The 22,615-nt window shown below is 39.8% G+C and overlaps 1 protein-coding gene and 1 long non-coding RNA gene across 3 annotated transcripts in view; one reads left to right on the top strand and one right to left on the bottom strand.

Moving 5' to 3' along the window:
* SCFD2 (sec1 family domain containing 2) overlaps positions 1–22,615 on the bottom strand; it is a 195,569-nt gene that overhangs the window by 41,483 nt on the left and 131,471 nt on the right. The gene's annotated exons all lie outside the window — the stretch shown is intronic.
* On the top strand, positions 238–22,388 carry LOC121676635. Of its 2 annotated transcripts, none has more exons than XR_006020516.1 (4): positions 238–490; positions 2,069–2,552; positions 9,650–9,915; positions 20,649–22,388. It is a non-coding gene; the product is annotated as an uncharacterized LOC121676635 (long non-coding RNA). The 2 variants fall into 2 exon arrangements; XR_006020517.1 differs by having other exon boundaries at positions 11,580–22,388.

Genomic DNA, 22,615 nt, shown 5'->3' with positions numbered 1-22,615 from the left:
AAAGATAGGGTTTTTGGTTTTTTTGTTTTGGTTTGTTTTGGTTTGGTTTGTTTTTTTTTTTTTTTTGGGGGGGGGGGGGAGGTTAAATTAACTACACAGCAAAAATAACAAATTTAACTTCCACTAAGTTCATGGCCTTCCATTTCCATCGCTGTGTGTCAGACATGCTCCTGGGGGCTCCATAATGCTTTAAAACAAGACGTGCTCCTACCTTGACTGCACCCAGGTGCTCATGGGCTCTGGCTGAGGAAAGCAATTTTAACATCACTCTCAAGTATCCTGCTAATTTTCCAGTCTCATTTTGTCTGCCAGACACAACTTTCCTTTCTCTTTACAGAGCAAAACAAGATACATGTAAACAAAGAATGTGGGATGTGAGTTTTGCTTTCAAAAGCAGTTCTTCAGCAGAATGAATGAGAGGCAAAACATTAAACCCCAGGAGCCACTGGAGTCCCAGAGCTGCTTGGACGTTCCTTACAAGGAAACTGAAGTAAGTGCTTCAAAAATATACTTTTCTGTACACTGCTAATCAAAGCACTTATCTTCAGCATAGAATTAATTTTGAGCCAAAACTAAAATTTCAACCCTAACCAGACTTGCAACCATAAAGAAAAACATTAGTTCAAAAGTGATCGTACTTTTTAACTTGTGTGATTTGTGTCAAGCTGTAACGAAGGGGCAAAATATTTAGTTTTCCTAAGTTAATCTCTCTGTGCTGCTATACAGGCACATTGTTGATCCCTGGATTCATTTGTGGTGCTCCAGTATAATTTTACAGGATGCCTGTTCTCAAGTAAGCTGTACTGCGCTGGGGGAAGTTCACTTGAGCAGAGATAACTCACGTTAATTCAGCTGTCAAAATAAAGCCAAAGAAATCTGAGAGTGGTGGTGCAATTTTCTAATATTATCTTCCTCACTCATATTTCATTCACCCCTGGGACCATAATTGAGTTGCTACTCGGTGTAAACCCTTTGGTCTATGGTCCAAATGAGAGAGAAGTGGCAAAGTCAATCTGTAATATCACACTTCAGCATGCCTGGAGAAATCGAAGCACACTCGCATTGAATGTCTGTGACTATTTTTGGTACCCTGCTTGTGGGTTTTCTAAAATGTCCTAATTTGTAACTAGTTAGTAATCTGTAAGTAAATTTTCCATACTGACCTGTGGCCATTCAGTTTATGTACAAGCCTTGGGTGATTGTTGTGGATGAAATGCAAGCATATTATCCAGAGGGTCTCAGCCAAAGACAGTTGATTGCTGGCACGTTCCTTACTCTACTTGCTGAGCACTTACATGTCAGAGTTAATTCTGCAGAAGCCACATCGACTCTTCTCTCCAGACGGACTGATCAGACACTGGTTTATTGGCTCCCTTGTCTGTTACAGAGCATTACACCTCCAAAGCAGAGCAATGTCAATTGAAACTGCTCAAGTCTGAATGCAATCAGAATTTTCTTCCATTAGTATTTATGTTTTAGCACCTGATGAAGAAAATTTTTCAAGGGAGTTTATGAGATGATAGTTTATTAAAAAAATAGTTGTGTACTTTGGAGAAATGCTCAGTTAAAGAGTAACTTTGTCAAAAATGGAATACAAAAAAAGTAAGTTACTAAATCTGACAGTTCTGGTTAATCTGAGGAAGATAAAAATGATGTGATTGTTTAGCACAGTGAGAAATAAGCTTGGAGAAGGGACTTTCTTCCACCCAGTATACAAACGATATCACTTTTTTAAGCCTTCCATTTTACCCCTGACACAGGCAGTCTTTGACTACAGCTAAATGGTATCCTTCACTTAACTGTTTGTTCCTCCAAACTCTCTGCACTAAATAAATAACATTAGAGCTTTACTTTGCTTAATACTGGCAGGGAGAATTGTCTGCATAATTTTATTCATCTGAGTTATTCAGTTATTTTTGAACTAGCATTCAAAAACTGGGAAAAAGGCTTCAAAAATCCATGTGCAATTTAAATTTTGAATTCTTTTGTTGGCTTTGGCACATCTCCGGTTCATGTTTTCAGCCTCTTTTCCCTGCCACAAGGGATACCAACTTATTTTTCTTCTCAGGTAGTAGCTTCAACTCAGCTGCTGGAGTTTGAAGTGGAAGACCAAAACCTGATGGATGTGGACATGGGGCAAGTGGAAGAGGGATGAGAGAGGAAAGAATTACAACTGACACTGACCCTGCCTGTACCAGCACTGAGTGGCACCAGGCTCATTTCTTCCAAAAGCTTGGACCTGAGAAAGGCTGATATAAAATGGTCTTATTTTCATGCCCAGAATCCTTAATGAAATGAATTCTTCCCACATCCCTCTTGTGTTTCTGACCCTATTTTGACAAAGCTACCAAGTGGATATCAGAGCACCAGACTGTTTCTGCTCACTGAAGACTGCTCCAGCAGCTGAACAATATTTGTGTCCACATATGCCCTTCATTCACACTTGCACTGAAGCAAAACCACCTTGCAGTTCCTGTTGTGCACTGTGCAGCATTTCACAAGTCAAGGCCAAAGCTCCCTTCTCAAGCAAAAACGCCCCCAAGACTTTTACAGTAAGTAAGACGATCTCTTTCCTCGGAGAGAGGCAAGTCTGCAGATATCCAATTCCACCCAATAAATGGGAACCATATGAACACAAGGCAAAGGAAAGTGCAGCTAGTTTTCACTGCACCCTTTCCACCAAACACCTCTCCAATCTTTGCATGGGGAAAGCTTCTTCTGTGGTTGTCAGACCTGTTCATGGCTTGGGATAGTGCCAGTACAGATGTGGCCCCTTTTGTAGGTCCCTGAACAGTTGTCAAATCTCTCTTTTACTCTATCCTTTTTTCCCTGGTTTCTGTACCTTGCATATTTATTTTCCTTCTCAGACTTTCCTAAAGGTTTAATTTTCTCTCTATGGATATTGCCAGTTCTCCCAGTGCTGATTCCTAATCAAGTTTAAGGTATCTGAGCTTGGAGTATCCACTCCAAGGAATGCCAGTCACAGATGTCATTGCTTTTTAGGGAAACTGCGCAATCTCAAGAGGCCTAAACCCAACCAGAAGCCAGAGTCCAACACCACCCTTCTAATGCCTGAACTGCAAACACCCAGAAAAATGACCTACTAGCCCTGAGACGTTCCTCTGATCACTCACAAAATAGTGACAGCAGGAGAAAGGCAGAGAGCACCTTTTTCAGCGGCTGACCCTGAAGGAGGTGCCCTGCAGTACAGCTACTGAAGTACATCTACTCACTTGCAGAGCTGTTAACATAAATATGGGAGATGCTAGGCCTGGAGTTCAGACTTCAACTGTTTGCGCACAGGTCTACAATATTCTGAAAAGTAAATAATAGCCACATTACTGACTTAGGAAAGGTGGGATGTTGTTGTTGTACCAAAGGAGGCATGTGCTCTACACGACCTATGCTGCTGTTTTTTAATCCTCTACAGGAACAGACGGCCAGGATACCCAGCTCTTTGTTCCTGCACAGCACAACTGCACTTATGCTATTAGCTAATTTTCAGCTGCTCTTACCACTTCGTCTGGCAAGATACAGAACTGTATTCCTGGAATTGCTCTTATCTGTACAGCATCATCCTGCCTCCACCAAAAGGTGCTGCTGACTGAGTTGGGCACTGCCCGGAGACTGGAGAGGAAACATCTCTCTCCTATCAAGCTCACTTAACCAGGCAGAGATGTCCTTTAAATAAGAAATCTCTAGGCAGTTGTCTTTCCCAATTTGCATGGTTGTCATCTTTCCTGTTGTGTTTTCATAAGCTTGTCCCTACCAGACAAAAGACCTGCTCTCCCTTCTCCTGAAGTCAGTGGGAATTCTGCCATCAATTCCAGCGGTATCTGGATCAGGGCCAAAATGTTAGCAACTCCACTTCCCCTTAAGTCATCCACAAACAATACTTCTTTGATTACATACCGAGCCTGAGGGGTCTTAGTTATCTTCTAACCCTCTCCTTTATATCTCCAGTATCTATGGATTCCATAGTGTAGGCAGGAACTGTTTGAATAGAAGGGCCTTAATCATCAAAAGTACTTTTCTTCCTCAGCCCTGTTTTTTCTCAAAGGGAGTTGTTGCTAATTCCTTTGGGAAAGAGATGGGGAAAAATGAAAAGGAAATGACACCACTTTAAAAAGAAGCTAAACCAAAGAAACCCAACCCCACAGAAAGACACCTTCTGATATTTAAGTACTAATGTATCTATGATCAAATTCACCAAGAGAAAAAAAAATACTGATCACATTGAAAATGGTAACTTTTAAAATTATACTGGATGAAAAGATGATACAAGCCACAAGGGTAACCTTGGCTAGATTTTCAAGGTGGTTTGCAATAGAGGGCAGTGAATAAGAAGAAAGGGGAACCCTATTTGTTTAGGTAACTGCGCAGTATAACAAGTCCAAAATAGCTTCAATTGATTCTGAGTATCTTCTTAGACATCTAAACAGTAATTGTGTTGTCCTTTAATTAGATGCTGTGATTGCTATACTCTTCAATAAAGAGAAGGCATACCTAGATATTTAGTTTTTAGCCACAGAGGGAAACACCACACTACATATGGTTATGCCTTACAGATGGTGCTTGGTAAAGGGTGAAATGGCAACAGGAAACAATCAGTCTGACCCAGAAGACTAACACAGGATTTTGTCCAAACTGAATCCTGCAAAAAATATTCTTGCAACTGGAGAACTTTGGTGCTGAAGTTAGTATTATTTATAAAAACACAATGGAAAACTGATTCTGCCACATAGCTGAAGAGCTTTACTACAATTTGGACATACAGCAGATTTCCTATACTTCAGGTGAAATATATTCTCTGTCCAAATAGGACAGATGAGAATTTGGTTTTATTTTGCAAAATGTGCATGCAGTGAGGATGATGTGACAGCTGCACTAAGCAACATACAGCTCTCCAAAAGGCTGGGTGTTACAAGAGAGGAAAAAGTACTGTCAGAAAGCATCACTGTATTTTACTCTTCCACCAACAGAAGGTGAATAAATGAATACATTCAATACAAAATCAATTAACAAACAAATTCAATACAAAATAAGCACATAATATTACTAGGTTGTCTGTTTGAACTAAAAAGGCTAGGTACTGCAATGCATCATATTTTACTGTTTTCTCTGATTAGATATTCTTAGAGTGACTTCTAAGACTATGCTGATTTGGGCCCCTAATATTTTGTTGAAGAATTTTGTACATGACATAATATTTGGGCTACTATATGAAATCATGAATGAGTAACATCAACATATTCATTCTTTATTTCATGCATTCAGGTGTTACTAAATATATGCCACACTGCTAGAATGGTGGCCTTTCACAACATACTTCAAGAAGAAGGAGGCAAAGTATGCTAGCTGGCAAAGGAAGTTCTAAATGGAGAAGGACCAGCAGGTTATATTTCTATCTGGCATGCAAAGTTAGGGATTTAACTTTCACATCATAGGAATGTTTTAGGAAAACCATCAGCACATCCAGCCTGACTCTTTTGTAAGATTCCACTGTGATATGCAGAATTGGAAGGGATGGATATAAAGAAAAAACAAGCAATCCAGGCTCTAAAAATGACTGTGAGAGAAAATAACTGTCTACACAGAGATGGTTGAGGCTACACAAGGACATCCAGAAATGGGACTTTTTTTTTCAATATTCACTTTGGTACCGTATAAAAACAACTGTCTTGTAAGTAATTCCTCAGAAAGGTTGTGGGGTCTTTCTCTTCCTGTTTGACATTCACTGAAACAGAGCCATCAAGGAGATTTTTATATCATTGGTCTCCCTAGGATGGAGAGTGGTAAACATGGGTAAGTGGAAGCTCACTTGTTTGATGTATTTGCAGAAGACTGTGGATGCCCAAAGAGCACAGCAAATCCTGCCTAGCTGCAGTTGCCTGGTGACACTGCAACACATCTCGGGTGGAGTTTCTACACTGGGCTAAAACACAGGGCAGTGCAGAAAAGGTTCAGAGATGGACTATGTGAGGAAAACCCCATACTTCATATCAGCTGTGTGCCAATACTGCAAATTAGATGGTGGGATGGGGCTTGCTTGTGATCACTCACAGCCAGGAAGCATAGATTCATCCCTCAACCTCTGTATGAGCAGTTGAGCAATCCAGGTATGTGGCTGCGTGGTTTGCACTCAAAGGGAGTCACATGGAACAGCAGATTAGTGGGTTGCACAAAACCAGCTCCTGAGCTCTAATCCCGGTGGTGCTGTTAATACGCACTGGGTGGCCTCGTGCCGGCCTGTTGGCTTGCCTCTGAATTGACATATCTGGGAGAAAGGAAAGACTTTCACAGAGGCACTGTGTGCTTTACCCAATTTATGCTTTTACTGCACATTTTAAAATATCACACACCTGATTTGCCTTCTGCCAGATCTTTTTAATGAGAATTGAAGGAAAAAGGGCCTAAAGTTTGATCTATGCTCATTCACAGCCACTTTAAACTAATCAGAGAGGTGTAACGGGACCTACCTGGGAACAAAGTATGAGAGTCACATTCAACATGTGATCCCTCCAGGCACACTTACCAAACATACCACCACCTTTTACTGCTTCTTAGCAAGACTTACGACTAATGAGGTGAGTTTGTTACTAGAAAGCATTTCTTTCTGTAGGAATTTTAAAATAGATCTGTATCTGAATAAGGAGGTAAGTAAATTTGGTTCATTTAATAATTATGAAAGCTGAGCTATGAATAATCCTGAATAAAGCCAGGCAGATTGCAGGCTGTAGCTATAAGACTTTCAAAATAGCAATGGCAAGAAGCATCAGCCCTGCAGAAACCCAGCACTGCTATTTATGCTGAGTAACTATTCATTTACTAAAGAGATTACAGCAATAAAGCTTACTTATCTGCTTGCTTATTCAATGTTTACCCATTTCTTCCAAAGGTGAAAAGATTTTGTTTTGTTTTCCAAACAACCCATGTAAGTTATTTATTAGATATTAAATATTATATTCATGTTATATGTTATAACCAGTCCTACATTACCAAGGATTTGAGACGGGCTACTGTACAGGATGCTGTTGCAGTAAATGCAAAGGCTGATTTCAGATGTCAAAATATGACCAGGCCATCTTTCAGTCCAACAGGAATTATTTTTTCCACATCCATATTTCATTTTGATTCCTAATCGCTAGCGTAAGCCACATGTCAATGAGCATGCTATCTTTCACATTCCTCTACTCTTCCCTCCTTCGAACTGAATATACCAGTGTGCCAGATTTACTGTTAGGAAAAATCCCAGTGTGACTATGTGATTAATTAATCAAGGCCTAACATATGATTTGGGCCTCTGGGAATATTAATACAATCAATCCTGCAAGAAGCCTGTGCATATGGATGGAGAATTTGCATATGTCAAAAATTTATTTCCTCTGCAGTCATTCAACTTAATCTTGGGGAAGCACTCTAGAGTACGTTAAAGACAATATTCTAATGAAAAGTTATCATCTAGCTCTAGAACTCTCTGTGATAAACAGTATATAAATTAACTCAAGTATTTACATTGCACTTCTGCAGAAGTTAACATTTCTGTCCTAAGGCTCCATTTATACTGGCTGTAATTCAGAAGTTAAAAATCAAAACACATTCAAAACACCATCATGAAAACAAAATGATGATAAAAATTACCAGCATGTTTCTAGAAGGACAACACCTCTTTACATTCAACAGGAAGACATTTTACTGAAGCCCCAAATGCTTGTCTGTTGTTTTAGACTTAGAAATATTTTATGATTACTCACACATAATTTTTCCTAAGATGGACGATGGAAGATGTGAGAAAGGGGCTATAATTTCACATTTTCTGCTTTGACACTTAGGACAACTTAATTTCTATTACTGAAACACTATTACAGGCCATGCTTGTTGTAAAATCTTCATACTACATCCCTGTGCACCTTATGAATTTCACTACAACTTCACATAAAAAACAACAAAAAAATTCTGATTGCTTTCATAATAATAGCAAATAGTTCCAACTTTCCACAGCTGCAGAAGTTTGCTGTCCCTAGAGATTTGTCATGGTACAGCTCTTGCTTCCAATCAAAACAGTGACATAGTGGCCATGATTTACAGCTTGCAGAGGCTTTATTAGGGGATAGCACACTACTGAGCAAATATTAAAGAACTTTTAATGTGCAGCAGGACTTTTAATCTTTACACACACCCCCTCCAAAAAAAAAAAAAAAAAAAAAAAAAAAAAAATATAGTCCTGCCCAAAAGCAAAGGGAAATAGGAGCCAGTATTAAGACTTCTCTTTTTCTGTTGTTAGGTTTCAACAGAAATGATCACCCATAAATGAGACTGGCTGTTTAAACAACTTCATCCTTACTATTTAAAATGGTAAACATCTGCACTGTTAACAGTAACAGAATGGCAAAACTCGCATGATAGCAGGGAAGAATAATTAAAAGGCTTGGCATCAGACTAAAAATGACTCTCAGGTAAAATCAGTACTTTTCCTTATAGAATTATTAAGAAATAAATAGTGAGAAGAAAAATTAAGAACATAATAACTTATTTTAAAAAGCAGTGAGTTGATATATGAAAGGAACATTTGTATTCCTGTGTTCAAGCAAAATGTCTTGATTAACATCAAGAATAAAAATTACTATGTCATGCCTTTTTGTTGTTCACATTGAATTTGCCTAAGCAGAATGGAAATGGTAACTATGTGTAAAGAATTCCAGAATTTTTATTTTCTGTTAAAACAAAGCTTAAAACAGCCTACAGAACAATATAACATTACATTTAGTGGGCCGATGATGTTTTGAAATTTAATTAGTTGCCAAGCTGTAGTTTTTGATACTGAAGTCTAATTTCTACTCAAATCTAGCAACTTCATTTTGAGAAAGTTAAATCTATTGCACAGGATCTTAGTGATAAAGTGATCTCAGTTTTATATTTTTTATATAAAATAATATATTAGATGAGTGCAAAGAGCATGTATTCTAACTTCTAATTTCTATCATTTTATGATATACTTTGGACTGTGAGGTGCAACGAGACGCCAGCAGTTTAAGGTCCGTATTTCTGCAAATGCCTGGCTCCACATGCACAGTGATTTTTGGTTTTCTGTTTAAAATGCTGGCAGCTATGAAAAAAGTAAACCACAATGATGCTCTATGGATTCACCACTTGACAGAGATCTCAGGCCACAAATACAAACGGTACATGAAATTTTTATGAGTTACGGGGTCCAACAGCAAAATATTTGCAAATGTTGCTATTCCTCTTTCTGCAACTGTAGGGACATATCTGGTAAAAGACAGAAAAAAAAGCCATGCTCAAACCCTTGGCTGCAATACTAATTCTGAATATATGGCTTAAAACTATTATTATCACATACGTTACTTATTAAGTAAAAAGCCTGAAGCTATTTGTCTGTCTACATTTAATCAGATAGTCTATTTTTCCTCCCGAAACTAGTTTTTAACAGTCAGATTTTCCAGTACTTTTGTTCTCTCATAGCGGAATTCAGGTTTGCAGAATTGTTTCATTTTCTTCAATTTGCATTCTTCAGCGAAGAAGCTGTTTACTTCCAACATGGTTATACAGTGAAAATAGATCTGCATTTATGGAGTTAATAGTTCTCTTATTAATTTCACTCTGCTTTTTTTTTTTTTTTTTTAAATAGAAACCTAATGAAAACCATGTTTATGTGCTCAAAGGCACAGAGGAAATTCATTACTCTGAGGAATAACACACTCCACAAGTGAAATGAAAGTAATCTTATTTATGACAGGAAGGGGCCTTCACTAGACTCAACTCCACCACACTTGGACTGATACTGGCTGCATGAAAGAAGCTGCAAATTCAGGAACTGGTTTCAAATGTAAGCCTCATCTCAGCAATAAACACATTTGCAGTTTAGTCTCGCAAACATTTAAAATCTGCTGAAGGGTAAGTACCCAGTTATTGTATTTCCTATAAACATGTGACAAAAAGAATGCAACAATTACAAGAAAAGCAGTGATATGGCTTTGCATTCTGGGTGCCTTCCTTCCACTTAGAAATGAGCCCCCCCCGTTCCTCGGTCAGCGTCCACCGCAACACGCCCCCACGCCTACAGCCAGCCTGCTTACTTATCAGATCTGGCCCTTTGCTTTGGGCTTAACAGCAGTGCTGCAGCAACTGAAATCTCCAAGTTTACATCAACTTGGTTGTGGGGAGAAGAGAGGCTTATGAATACATTCGCCTGGAGAACCCTTGAGGAGTGGGAGGTGGAAGACTGTGGGGAAGGATAGGCGCTGCAGGGCTGCAGCCTCAGCTTGCTAAAGGGCTTGATGTCCAGAGGTGTTCAAGGTACCCTGCACAGTCAGGTAATTCCCTAAGCAGAAAAGGGAAATCAGAAATGCCAAAAATGATTTACTGTCCCATCCACCCAGCCCAGTACATGTGTGCGCCTGAGCATCTGGCATCCATGTGCATGTATGCATATGTGTCTGAATTTGAAAGAAAGAGAAAAACCTTCTTGCAAAGAAGGAAGATAATAAGAAAATGTCTGACAAGTTATTGCTACATCTATTTTTGTGTGAGATTGCATCTTTTTTTTGAACAACATCAAATCAAAAAAGAAAAATGTTTCTTAGCACTGTGAAAGGCAAACCCTACGTTCATCCCATTTCTAGAGACTTCAAAAGAGAGCTTTCATTAATGGAAAGTTGTGATGTACAGCAAACTGGATGGCTCCACATGCGTTTGCAATTTCTGTATCTAAACCCACATGTTTTACATTCCTTGGGTTTCTTACCCGAGTTGTCTTGAGTTAGAAAGGGGCAGGAGGGAGGAAGGAGCTGCCATGCCAAGGCTTCTATCCGGCAATAAGCCCCACTGCCCACAAGAAGGCACTGTGTGTTAACAAATAAGAATATGCTGGGATTTCTGGAGGGAATTGATTTTTTCGTTCCCGCCGACGTTAAAGACCCAGCACAAGATGTGTGGGTTTCTCCAGCGTCATGAAGGACAGCTGCCTTTGTCTGCCTGCAGATGTTTGGCCAGTTGCAGTTTGGATGCTTGACCAGTGACTGAGATAAGCTCTTCAGCCTTACACAAGGAATTAACTAATATTCTTGTACATCTTCCCCAGAAAGCAACTTGTAACACTAAAACAAGCTTGACGAATTTGAAGATTTAGTTAAAGAAATACATATTTAGCTCTTCCTTTGTTATTCTGCTTTTGCAATTACAGTATGTTTGCATTTGTATAGGCACTTCACTTTTCCCTCATGTGATCTAAATTCCCCCTCTGCTTCACGCCACAACAAAACAATTAATCCTTTGTTTGCAACATTAGTCAGTTGTCATGGAAATTAATATGATTTCACTAATTCAAAAATAGGAACATTTTTGGATCACATATTAAGAGAATAGGGTGTCATACATAGACCATGTCTTTTAGAAATAGCTTGGTACGTAGTGAGTACATCAGAAAAAAGGATACTTTGGAAGAATATAAAATTTTTAAAGCACATAAAAACTCAAAGTCTTGCCTTGGTCTAAAATATTTGAGGCATTTCTCCCAACAAGCAAGTTGTACTTTAGATCTTGAACATTCCTCCCAACAGGAAAATTGTACTTTAAATCATGCGCAGCTTTTTGTTTGCACAGAAGATTTCTCAATCTCTTTGTCTGGATTTGAACTTCTCAGCTAAAAGAGCAGAATTGAGACTCTCCTTTTCCTTTGACAAATGATCTATTTGCTGACAGAGATGAGCAAGGGAGTGGACAATCTCAACAGTGTTTTTCTACAGCCATATTTTATTCCCCTCTTCACATGAACACAAAAACGCAGAAGCAGCTGCATTAAGAAATAAGGGAAGCTGCTCTCTATGACGTCTGTATACCTCAAATTGTTGGAAAGTGTCATGGGCCAAAATTCTCCATGATGACATGGCTAAAGGCCAGCACAGAGCCATGGTACAAGCAAGGTCACCGCAGACTTACAAGATCTACTTTCAGGTAATGAATATACCGAGGCTCCTACACTATTCTGGATAAAACACTGTCTGAGCCTCATGAACAAGATGACGGATAGTGCCAGACGCCTCTTTGGGTTGTGGGAGCTGCCAGACTAGCCCATACGGGTGAAAGATGTTGTACAGAGAGATCTCTCCACGTTATCAGAATTGAATTAAGTTGAACTGGCAATAACAACAGAGGTAGTATATGGAACTGCTTGCTTTCTAGCTGACGCCTCTTCTCCCAAATTAAATTAGCCGCACCCCTGCCCCAGCAGAAAGCCACCTATCCACAGCTAACACATACCACCTGCCTTGGGCTGTCAGGCACAAAGGAGACACAATTTCCTCCCTTTCACGTTTCTCAAAAACACTGAACAGACTTGTATCACAAAACACAACCCATGCCAGTGATCTTTGCTCAAAGATATGGAGGTGGAGTTTAGAATGAGTATATTCACACCCCTTCAAGGGATTTTCAAAACAATGCTTGCCAACACTTGCAACACCTTCCTCTTATATGCATGCCACACTGATGCTAAGCATCTCAAAATGTTAAAAAATGAAGGAAAGCTTGTGTGAAAATGTCAGCCTTAGGTTTCACTAAACCCCATAGCAATCCATAACCTACTCAACGTAAGAGGGAACAACAGGGCAAGTGTTCCTTTGCAACACAGAAAGCCAGTCTCAGTGATAACCACCAGCTGACCCTTTTCTGCCACGAAAGAGAAGGCTAGATTTATTAAAAATTATTCCTCAGATATTCTAGAATATGTCCAATTGCATTTTTTTATTAGTATTTCTGGTTATATTAGAATGTTTGTGGAGCACTGGTATCCGAAAACCAATATTCCCCTGAAGCATTTGTAGTTCAATCCCTTGAGGACACTTTCAAGGAGAACTGGTTCAGCAAACAAGTTTAATTTTACCTCTTGGGCACACACCTCACATCTGGATTCAACGCTGGAGTGGGGCCACAGCTTGTGAAAATCTGCGGAGTTTTAACTCATGAAGCTACTACTCCTAGGCAAAAAGAGTATAATTTGTCTTTATTTTTATGAGTTTCTTTGTTAGATCATCAAAATTAATTGCCAGGACACCTGGATTCTGCCACAGCATGGCTGTTAAATAAGCCCACCAAATTTAAAGCCTACTATGAGATGCACAGACTGAATGAACTGTGTGAACACTAAACTGGATTTAAGTATGCCAAGCTACAATAATGTAATAACACAGTAAATCAGGTATAATGAAGAAAGTCTGAAATGACGCAAAGAGAACTGTGAGGCACAAAGAGAACTGGGCTTTAATCCAGTACAGTTATCCTACAGCAAGCAATAAGAGGAAAATGCCCTAAATCTGAAGAGCTCCATTTCACCCTGCATTAGCTGCCTAGGTCCTTTGTCACAATGACAGAGTTGATCCAATCAGCATGGTTTTGGAAAGGCGGGTGCCTTGAAGGAGCCTTTCTCAAGCTATAGCCAGTTGCACTGAAATAAAAATGTACAAACGAGGTTCCCTGGAGTACTCCCTTGCAACAGTTCAGCTGACTACAGCTTGCAAATGCTTTGGGTTCATGGGTTCCCTTACTTGTGCCTTTCCCAAATACACACAGACCTGAGGGTGATGCCAACAACTGGCACCCTTTCAGATCCCACTCAGCCCCTCCATTAGCTGAAACACAATCAAGATTACAGCTAACAATTTGCATCCTACTATTTTCTTTATGCTTAAATAGGTCTTTCCTGAAAACAGATCTCTGCATTATCTGTACCAAAGATCATATATAAACTCTTGAAGAACACTCAGAAAATACAGCACAGCTCATGCCAGTCTAACCTTGCTCATTAATAAGTACGTAGAGCATATGTTCATACATAACTCTGGGACTATACTTGTACAATCAAATTAGCCTTTGGACTGCTGGTGTTTGGCCATAATTTACTCAATCTAGTTTTCAATTGCATATACAGTGCTGCTAATAGTACAGAAATACTATCCCATAAAAATCATAATCACTGATAACAAAGCTGATAATGGAGTAGAATGTTTCACTTCCAGTACATTAATATAATTACCACTGAACATCCATAATCAATTGTGTCTGTATCACAGAAAAATGCTCTTACTTGCAGCCTTTGCTGAAACTCAGCCTAGAAATATTTCAGTGGGGGTGGAAGGGACAAAACAGCAAAGGCAGGGGAGGAAGAGACAAGTCAGTAACTTTCCCAAGACACTGATTTAATTTAAAAGGGTAGTAGCATTTTTTCAGTAGCTGAGCCACGGCATTGTTCCCACATTGCCTGCGTTAGTTCCGCCACATTGCTAATTACTGTTTGAATGTGATGACCTGTGCAGAAGCTAAACAGAGCAGTCTCCAAAGCCTCCCCCAACTGACACTACCTTGCTGAGCAAGCAGGAGAGACCTCTGATGAGGCAGGATGGCGTATGCTTGCCAGGCCAGGCAGAAGTGACCAGCCTCCATCCAACCCAAACCCTCTACAACAGCGCTCAACAAGAGCCTTCCCTACTGTAAGTGAGCACCAACAGCACGTCTAATCTGAGGAGACACCAGCAGTTGTTCCCAGTTGGCCTGTTTGCTTTGAGCAGCTGTCTCCACTGTTGGTGCCCAGACATTAAACCAACAAGTGGCATCTGTGCTGACCTCAGGTTTCTCCAAATACACAAGGCAACAGACATTGCAAAAACTTTCAGCAGGACCAGCAGATAAGCGTGACAAACCTTGCACGGCACTGCTTCCATTTGGGTGGGTTCTCATGATGTGTGGATAAATCACCTGTCTCCATATAAGGTCTCATTCTCTTCTGTGACCGGTGAGTCTGAATTCCAAAAAAAGCAAAATGCCTCTTTGTTGATGAAGAAATTATACAGGTGAAACAACAGCATTCAGAAATGCTGAGCTGGTGTTCCTTTGATACATACAGTATTGGTTGGCAGGGAAAAGAAAACCTTCCATTTTACAAAATAAACTTACTACATAGTAGGTTTATTTTAGTTGATATTTTTATTATAGTTAATTCTATATATAAGAATATCCCACTAGAAAAATGCAGATTTTACTGTCATTAACTTAGAAATTACCTTAATATAAACCCGGTGATATTTTTAAAATAGAACTATCTTTCATAACTGGGTTCAGCATTTAACCTTAAAATATCAGTGCAAGGGGAGAGAGAAAAAAACCCCAAGCCCACAGAAAAAACCCCAAACCTATTTCCCTTTCAAAATCATGGGTTTTAACTTTTTGACATGTGTTGGAGAATAGCATAGGAATTTCCTTCCAAAGCAATGCATCACTGCATGAATGTTTTGATAAGGATGTTGTTTTAATTGCCTGCTTGTACATTAGGAACACATGGCAAACTGAGGTGTGTGTGCAAATACGATATTCCCAGCACAAAACTGTGAGGGTGCATCTACAGTGACCTGTTCTGAGGAGGAGAGCTGTGCTCTGAAGCTCTCAACAAAGACAGACTAGGCTTCTATTTCAACTTCTGTTCAGCACAGCTGAAAAAAAACCCTCCATAATTTGTTTCTCATTTCTTACAGAGGAACAGTAAAAGAATGCTCATTGTGTAATATTTTGCTCCTTCCGTAGAAAAAACCTCACACAATACAGTTTGTTTCCTTCAAAAGTGCAGTTTCTTTCACTTTATGTAAATCATCACAGTCTTTTATTGCTAAAAGAAAGACCTCATTGCCAAGAGATGCAATGGATTGCCTGCTCTCCTGCAAGGGCTCTTGGCTTGAGAGAGACCTAGATAGGAACTCAGCAACACCTCCTGAGCAACGATGCCAAGACAGCAGCTGGAACCCATTACAGAGCAGGACAATCCTGTCCAAACAACTGAATGCCAGGATCTCAGGGTACGAAAGGCTGAGAGGACATTCCCATAAAAAAACAAGGATCTTCATGAGAGTTTGGATTTTTGGGTTTAAAAGAAGTTTTGCTGGCTACTGAAAACATTCCTATAATTTTGTTGTTTTGATAATAATGTGAAATGAGCTATTCCTCCCATACTGTGGCTCCGAACAGTCAGTGGTCTTCTGGGAGAAAAATAAAAAGGAAGAAAAGTAGTCTGAAAGTGCTTCACAATAAAAGAAGCAAAATAAAAGATGTTTTTTGAGCTTAGAGCTAGTAAATATCTCCTAACACCACTCAGGGAACAGAAGTTTTACTCCAAAGTGTTGCGCACCTCTGTTGTGACACTATAGGTTTGCAATCGGTTTTCAACAACTATGACTTAGATTTCAATGAGACTACAGGTAAGTAATTCTGTTCTGAGAAACTTTTGAAGGTAATCACTTTATGGTAAGGTCTCACTCCAAACACTGGAGAAAGCTGAAAGATAGGAAGTGTGAAGATAACCATCTACTGCTGGAAAACAATTCAAAACTTACCAAAGGACAGTTTGGAATAGAAATACTTAAGTTAGGAACTGGGAAGGAGTGGGGTCTCTGAAATAAGGCAAGAGCACCAATCAGCTCAAAATGCAGCAGTCTGTGCAGCCTCTCCCTTAGACAGTTCCAAGATGCTGGGTTTTGTCTGCAAGTCCTTCCTTGCGGTGGTCCCACAGAGCTGCTGCTGATTAGCCTACATCAGGAGCAGAGGGAGACTGAGAGGAAGATGAGCAGTCGGCTGCAGCTGTAAAAGCCATGCCAGAGTGAAAGACAGGACAGGACATACCCGGCAGGAAAGACAGAGAGATGCCAGCACTCACTCACCAGCAGGATGGAATTTAAACCCTTCATTTCCATCCTACATATTCGCCCAACGTGGAAAACTCAAACTACAAACTAACCCTGACTGCCAAAACACCAGCACCTGAAATGTGTTTTGCACCTCGTTCACACTGCCTCAGTTTCTGTGAGGCACTCGGATAGAACAGCCTGGGAATAGATTGCTATTTAGTAAGGACTTATAGCACAGAATAAACAACCGCAGATAGAAACCTGCTGTTTTCAGGGTCTGCCAGACACAAGCAAATACCAGCGGCAATTTCCTCAAATCACTCATGGATTCTGTTGCATTTGCCCCTCTTATTTTTCACAAACTTTGAGTCATCAGCAAGGTTACCTTCTCAAATGGTCATATATTTACCAAAGGCAGGGCAAGAGGAAGATTTGGGCTATATTTTTCATTACACAAAAGCTATGACCAGCAAAGCCAGACTCCACAAACAGCTGCAGCTGAACTGTACAGGCAGTGTAAGCTCTGCAGGGCAACCACCAGAAAGCAACAGAGAAGAAAAGGTGGGAGAGCCGAGTTGGAGGAAGGACAGCCCAGAATGAGAAACAAAACTACCAGAGCAAATATGCTGGCAGTGGGTTAGTTAAAAATATGCCTCTGGCCTAGTTAAGTGATGGAGGGAGAAGAGAAATTGTGGCACCTCCTAGGAGAAAATGCCCAGCCTGCCCATGGTGGGGAGTGAGGAACACTGCTGTTCTGGCTGTGCCTTTGGGCTGGCTGCAAAGCCTGATTCCTGCCACTCTGGGGTCATGAACAGACTTCTCCTCCTGTGGGGAAGGATGGCAGGACAACTCTGTAGTTCAAGCTTGAATTCAGGTGAGAGGAGAGACTAATATCATCACCTTTCTAATGAGCTTGTATGTGGCAGACAAAGCTTGCAGGCATGAGAAGGCTTGCATGGCACAAGAGAGGCTGCCCAGGCAGGGTGGCTAAAAACAGCCTTAAGCATCTGGGTCTGCTGCTTAAGCAGCCAGAAAAGACGGAGAAATTAGAAAAGGAAAATGGGCCCCAGAAAGGAGCCAAAAATTACATTTGTTCAGCTTCAGGCAGCTGACAGATTCTCAAGTTTCTGGGTACAAAGCCCAATACAAACTCAGGAAAAATAAGCTCGTATTTTGAAGAGCTAATGTCTGTGCACAAAACAAGGTGAAGGATCACACTTTGGGACACAGGGATATTGGGGAATCAAATATAAAACTCAAGATGAGAAACAGGGAAACAGGCAAAGAAGGAAAATGGTATCAACAATTTCTGGCTTTAATCATTGCTTAAGAGCCAAGTCTGAAGCAGCTAAGACATGTGATGACTGCTTGGATACTCCTTAGGGACAAACTTGGCTCTCAGAGAAGGAAAACTACCCCTTGCATGGGATGGATGGGAGCATGAGCAGGTCCCAGCTATCATATTCCACTAGCAATTTATGGAGTTTGACATGGACGCACAATAGTTTTTGCTCTTCAGATGCTGCTTTCCCCTTTTCGTGAGGAACTTTTATGTATGCTCCTGTCCATATAGCTTAGAGAACTCACTTTTTAAGACCATAATTTTAAAAAATCTTGAGTTTATTTTAAGAACACGTACACAGCTTCACTTTTCAGTTTGGTGAGGCTGAGAATGACAGCAAGTAACCAGCTACTGGTCTTGTCCATTGTAGATTTAAGGTGATAAGGAGAAAAGCAGTCAAAGACTCAACATGGTCTATGCCTTTGGAGGCTCTGCAGCTGTGCTGTTTCCCTTTGCATGTTTGTAAAAAGCCCACAGTTATAATCCCTAGTGGAGGTGGTGCTCCAACCATAGACCAAAATTAAATTAAAGTGAGAAGCACTGTTTGTTTGTGTCTGGGTCAAGAACTGTTGCAATCAGACCTCACATTTCATGACCATGATCAGAACCAGATCATTTTACACAGGGGATGTCAAATACACCCAGTAAAATAGTTTGGAATTTTGCTTCGTTTTTTATTTTCTTTTTCCCCAAACAAAAATGTTTTATTTGATTGCACTGAAAAGTTTTTGCATTTTCATGGAAAGGATTTTCTAGAATTTCAATCTCTATTGTAAAATAAACCTTCAGGCTAAATCTCCTTCAGGCTCTCCTCCTTTCTGAAAGTCTCATGTGCAAGTTACACTGACCAAAGTCTAGTCTGTTCATGCAGATATCCTAGTTAAAAAAACATTAAAAATATCAGTGAAATTAAAAAGTAACAAAACAAAAATAAAATCGTGAAAGCTATTAGTGTATCCTATATGCTTTTTATCTATTTGATTATGATAGTTGGCTCACAAATGGTTGCCTTGGGATGCAAAGAAATGGCAGAAAATTCTGAGTGCTCAATTTTTCTGTAAATTTGGACACATAGCTGTAATATTTCCTTTACAAATTACAAAAATACTTTCTTTCCAGCCCTCGCTTTATGCTAAAGCTGTGCACTCCCCTTCTGAGATCTCATTTGATTTGTTAACAGACATTTTACAAACTTGGCAAAAGAGAACAGATTAGAAGTAGAATCCAATCAGAGTTATATTTAAGGTTATTTAGATATAGGCTATACTATACAGTTATACTTAAAAGAAATGCAGACATACCAGGTAACACTTGCACAGTTAAGCACACAGACAACTGTACTCGCACCTACTCTTATTCCATGATATGCTTTTGATTGCATTTAAAGCATTTGCAATCCAGGTAAATGTAAACCTCTTTTTAAGGACTTTCCCCTCACATTCTTACTTCATGCTATTAACAAAGGGAGTTAAGACTGCTTCTGTTTAAACGTTCAGATTACTTTCAAGGGTAGTTATATCTGAATGTAAGGTTTATTGTAGTTTATAATTCTTGATTTGAAGAGAGTTCCATCATTCCTGCAACTTCTTTATCCTTAAGTCCTTCATTTTTTAATAATCTGTAAACATTCCTTATTTTATACATGACTATAAATGTCATATATGGTATTTCCATGGTTGGAAGATATACAGTAATAGACGTACATATATTTTTATGTATATATTCATTGCTGTATCAAAGCAAAGATGGTGTGCATCCCCAAATAAGAAAAGTTTACAGTTAGTAAACCACCAGGGGATCGACGGAGCAGAGCAAGACAGCTGAGATCAATGAACAGATCTGGTCCCTGGTATGCCAGCTGGAAGTTGATTGCAATAGCTGTGCAAGGCTGGCATTTACTGAGAGGGAAGACAGAGTCCCCTTCTCACAATGTCCTGGGGCTTTAGGAATCTGTGATTGCCTAGGCTCCCCTAGAAATGGTGCCTAATGAGCAGTGAAGCAAAAGGCAAAGATGCTACAGGGAGCCTCTCAAGCACTGATGGATAAGCTGGTGTCCAATACATCAGAGCATCAGTGATCAAGCTGCTTAATTAATGAAAGACAACTCTTGATGTGAATTATTCCAAATTATTCTTGATTTCTCCAAAACCAGCCTTGCTGCAAGATTTGGCTTACATTTAACTATAAGAAACCGAAATGCAGACCATGGAGTGCTTAACTTAGCATTACCAACACACACAGTTCTGCATCTAAAGGAATACATTTTTTTCAGGAAAACATCTGTGTACATCTGAGGTCTTACCTCTGAGATACCAAAACTGGTTAATCTATCACAGGAAATAGCTAGCAGACAGCTTCAGAAGCAGGGCAAGTCTCATCTTAAGCATTTTGAAATGCACATCCACAAAAAAAATCCTTATTCACAGAGTAGGACTGCATGGACCAAATACACCATAGATGACCTTCAGTCAAAACTTATTTGAAGGCAATTATGCTAAAGGATCCACTGTTGGGAAACACCGAGGTAGTTACATCTGCACTGCCTAAGCCTGTGCCAGGAGTCTTTGCTAGTACCTGTTTACATCTTCAGTTGATTGGTTTTTCCTTTCCTTTCCTTTTAGGATGTCCACCTTCACGACCTGCTTCTGCAGTCATGTGGCTATCCAAGTTTCCACTAGGAATGCTATTCCAACTCCCTGCAGTCAGTCGAAGCTGATGACTAGCAGCATATCATACAGGCATGGAATAAAGAATTTTTACTCCTAAGAAATTTCATTCCCAAGAATTTTCCACCAGCTTTAGCAGATTTAGGATTTCAATTATTGTTTCTAGGCCTTTTAGAAAACAAAGTAAAACAAACTCTACAACACACAAGCTTGTTGTTCTAAACCTTGAAGGGATACAAATTGTAGTCTAGTACCTATAAACTCTTTTTTCAGATTACTTAACTGCTTTTCCATAAAAAAACCCAAGAAATATGGGCCAACTTATTATGAAAAATTAAGTAAAATAATATTTTTAGTTTTTGAACTAATAAAGATACTAAGACTTGCTAAGCAAATCCATAGAGTGTACAGGGTATTTTTTAGTGTTTCATAAAACTTCTAACATGTGGTCTTAAAGAAACACATGTACACCAGCTGTGCAGAAATAAAAATAAACTTCAGAACTCCAAGGACCCATTTTGAGGTATCTTTTAGGTCAAGCCCCTGAAAACTAAGAGTCTGAATCTGTACGACTTAGCCGCTGAAATCATGGAGATTTTAGTTTACTAAGTAACATATCCTGAAAAGTCTCCAATGCATAGAAGCTCAAGTACCTGAGTCAAAGGTAGCAGGGTACCATGCAGTCAGCTAGTATTTTCATTCTGATAAAGTGAATTGCTTGTCTGAAACACTCCGCACTCCTGCAATAAAGAAAGGAGGCTTGACCTTCATTGCCCCACACAATTCTCTCTTCCTACAGGTCTCAACAAAATTATGCTTGGCACAGCCTCAGTGCTGAATCTGGATGTGCATTTTGATTCCCACTTCCTGCCAGCTGCTATCTGTGCCTGCCCAATCAGCTATTGTACAGTTTCACACTGTGATCAAAATGATACACCTCTCTTTGAATAAAGGCTGTTTCTAAGCTTGCTTTCTGTAATTTAAACCTATCTTCTAACTTACTGCTTTACAAGTAATAAGGAGCAGGTCAATGAAACGAAGCATTTCCAGTTCAGGTACATGGATTAACTTTCCAGCATTCATCCAGTGCGGCACTGGAAGGAAGATCACAGTGACTTCATCCAGCCAATAGTGCTGCCAATTCTCTGCTGAACATAAAATCATTTCAAGCTGGGGCTGCAAAACAAATGGAAAGCCTGCCAGCTGAAGGAAATCTAGGAAAGAGGGAAATGTCTTTTTTACCGTTGAGAAATTAAGGACAAGCCAACACAATGGTGAATTGCTTTGAGAATGGGCTGAGTCATGAGACAGGTCAGGGGAGAGTTAGGGACAGGCATCACTACAACCCTCGGGGAATCTGCAGGTGGATGGGTTCCTACTATTTGAAATTACTGAAGCTCAACTGAAGTTGATGCTTAATTAAGGACAAGCCTAGACTTAAATAAGGGACTCAGAAGACATCTGACCATAACAACAGCTCTCATATCCATCTGAAAATAAAGTTTAATGTAATTATAAATGTACACAAAAACATAAATTTAAACAGCACCAACAGCCAGAGACAAGCTGTCTTCATAAACTTTGACATCAGGTGATCTTTTCAAACATGTCAAATCTCAGCAGGAGATGTGTGACTTTGTATCACAATACCAACCTGTGAAAAGAACTTGTGGCATCTAAGAAGTTCCTTTTATCCAGTCATGTCCTTCAACATCATTCTCACTACTGTGGTGTGCCTCTCCATGGCTGAGCAGGTCCTGCCATGGTATGTCCGAGTGGTGCCCAGGAAGAATGATGCAAAAGGTGTCAAAATTAATCTCTAAATGTCTTCTCTATGAATACAATCACGGTCTGTAGAGGAGCACTTAATCAGCATCCATTCTTTTGCAATGTTCATAATGTGTGGAAGTTTTCTGAAGTAT

Source organism: Corvus kubaryi, unplaced genomic scaffold, assembly GCF_017639235.1.
Source record: "Corvus kubaryi isolate FWS band 111438036 unplaced genomic scaffold, C.kubaryi_AGA036_p1.0 split1-131, whole genome shotgun sequence".
In the NCBI taxonomy this organism is placed as follows: Eukaryota; Metazoa; Chordata; class Aves; order Passeriformes; family Corvidae; genus Corvus; species Corvus kubaryi.
Note: the sequence above shows the minus strand (reverse complement) of the source record. Positions and strands in the feature narration are given on the sequence as shown.